Source organism: Nicotiana tabacum, chromosome 24 (assembly GCF_000715075.1).
Source record: "Nicotiana tabacum cultivar K326 chromosome 24, ASM71507v2, whole genome shotgun sequence".
Lineage (NCBI taxonomy): Eukaryota > Viridiplantae > Streptophyta > Magnoliopsida > Solanales > Solanaceae > Nicotiana > Nicotiana tabacum.
This window is the reverse complement of record NC_134103.1, coordinates 105,028,109-105,030,928: the sequence shown is the minus strand read 5'-3', so window position 1 is coordinate 105,030,928 and position 2,820 is coordinate 105,028,109. Positions and strand designations below refer to the sequence as shown.

The 2,820-nt window shown below is 31.6% G+C and overlaps 1 non-coding gene across 1 annotated transcript; it reads right to left on the bottom strand.

Annotated features, from left to right (window-relative positions):
* Positions 1–351: 351 nt before the first annotated feature.
* On the bottom strand, positions 352–564 carry LOC142178738 (small nucleolar RNA U3). Its single transcript, XR_012706999.1, has one exon. It is a non-coding gene; the product is annotated as a small nucleolar RNA U3 (small nucleolar RNA).
* Positions 565–2,820: the final 2,256 nt, after the last annotated feature.

Genomic DNA, 2,820 nt, shown 5'->3' with positions numbered 1-2,820 from the left:
TTATCCCACGATAAATTTATACCTTCAACCAAACACGGTATAAATTTAATCTCACATCTTATCCCACCTTATCCTTCGTACTAAACGACCCCAAGGAGAAAGCGAGCTTTGAAATTGTAATTTTTATAATATTCTAGCATTGAGTATTTTTTTTCTTTTTTTAATCCAAAATAATAAATACTTTTTGTAGAGGTGTCTTGTCCAAATCAGAATTTAGAAATTACATTCTAGCATTGAGTATTGTTTAGCTTATGCGGAGTCTTGTTCCCCAAAAGGTTCTTCAAGAGAATGTAGGGTTAAAGCAGTTTTTTGGGATGGCTTAAGCTCGGCTTCAAGTAACAGAAATGGAGAAAACTAAGAGCAGAAAAAACCATCCCCAACACCCATGGTTAGGGGCTGAGAACGATCATCTACGGCACCATAACCCGAGGGACGTGTGAGCTGTTAATCACGCTCTGGTCTAATGACCATGTCTCATCAACCAGACTTGGTTTCTTATCTCCTTAGAACTCAAGAATACAGTGGTACGAGCCTATAGAACAGATTTTGTTCAAGTAAGGTCGTGAGTGCTGTAAATTGCCGATGTGGGATGGAAAGAGTGTCTTTTTTACAGAATTTCATTTTCTACTATTTCGAAATGAAAGCAGACCGCTTGGTGTTAACAATTTCTATAGGGTTATGGAATATTGGAAGATTTGAGAAATTCAACAAGACGAGAAAGAGACAAAAGTAGGTTTTGAGAAGATTGAGAAATCTTGCCGGTTCTCGTTGTACCTCTTCTCTCTCCAAATCAACCAGAACTATAACACATTTGTAATTTTTTCAACACATGAAAAAAGAAGAAAAATTATACACGTAGACTCTGCTAATAAGGAAATTAGATATGCAGTAACAGTTTAAAGCAAAAAGAAATCTCTTCAAGTTTAAGGTACATCTTTCCCATTTTTCTAATGTCTTCTATGGCATTACTAACATTTTCTGATTTATTGAGATAGAGAAATTTACTGTGACATTCAAAAGCTAAAAAATTTAAATGGAACGATTTACATATATATATATATATATATATATATATATATATATATATATGTAAATTTTTATTGTTATCGGAATGTTGTAATTTTTAATATAAAAATCTGATTTAAAGCTTGCTAGATTAGAGGTACATACAACTTTTAACACTTGCATTCTTTTGAGGAATTACATGTGCTACTTTATTTGATCGGAATGTTGTAATTTTTAATATAAAAATCTGATTTAAAGCTTGCTAGATTAGAGGTACATACAACTTTTAACACTTGCATTCTTTTGAGGAATTACATGTGCTACTTTATTTGAGTTTGTTAAAGGTGAAAAATGCCTGCAGTTATTGTTGTTGTTATTTTTGAAATTCCACCATATACACAAACTGCATTAATTTGTCCTTTATTTTCTACCTTTCACTCATATGCTTATTTGTTTGGAATACACATGTTTTGGAAAAGAAAGATTACTGCAATCAAAAGGTAGGACACAACACTTCTGCCGAGGGAACTATGAATGATCATGCACTTCCCAACAAGATGATTTCTTAGAGCACTTGTAGGCTTGTAATTTCTTAGAGAGCTTATACATCTTCTAATTCTATCTAGAACATATATAAGAGTGAAGTTGAGCTTATATTATTAGAAGGACATGTCCTTGATCAAGGAATGGTTTTCATTAGAAAAAGCAAAGGTAGATCTGCTAATGTTTAATATCGGTGTGATGAAATTAGCTTGTTTCTGTAGAAATGGATCGGACGGAACTCCTAAGTCATGAAAGTCTATTTCATCTTAGTGAAAGTCTTAATACTACTCAAAATTACCCTTCTATTATATGTAGTAGTTCCTAATTTGTCCGTACAAAAGGTTTTCATTGGCAAACATATGGAGTAACTATAAAAAATTAAATTTTATCATACGGTTCCTTCTTTGCTAGTAGGACCGTCACCCTATTGTGCTAATAGTTTTGAAAGGAAGTAGCTTACTGATAATAATTTGTTTTGATTTTTAAGTTCAAGTTGAATCATTTTGAAAATTAATAACATGTAGATTATTAGTCTCTTGCCTTGTCGATAAAGTGTGTATAGGTAATCATGAAGGCTTATGACTTATATCTCGTTTGTGCTTTTCTCAAAAGTATTTTTGTTAAAAAATAAATTGTGGTTGATTATTTAATTTGAAAAGCACTTCTGAGCAGCAACTAGTGTTTGATCGAGCTTTTAAAAATTATTTCTAAGTATAGTTTTTCTCAAAAGTGCTTTTCAAAAAGTATTTTTGGAGAAACTACTTTTTTCATCTTCTCTAAAACTGCTTCTACTTTTTCTCAAAAACACTTTTTTTTCTTCCAAAAGTTTGGCCAAACACTTCAACTTTAAAAAAAAAAAAAAAAATTGAGAAAAAAAAAAAGTGTCTCTAAGATTGGAGAGGGGTGTTAGACTAGTGGTCTCCATCGCATTTTAGAGGGGTGTCCGATTAAGAAGCCCCAAGCAGTGGAGCGTCATAATTTATGATTTATCGGCCCAATGAGTAACATTATTGTTAAAAGAAATTGCAAAAAATATGATACTTTTTGGGGTGATCTGTAACTTTTGAATTCCACTAAAATTCATCACCTGTAAATGATTTTTGGGACACTTTAAATTATAGATGACAAAATACTAAGAAACTATAATTTAGTTGAAAAATGTCTAGTTTGCTAAAAGCTTAACCAAAATTACTCATGTAAAAGAGTAATAGAATACTAGAAGAGAACTATTCTAAGCTTCTGTTTGGATAAGTTCTTCTTTTTTTTTTGTAC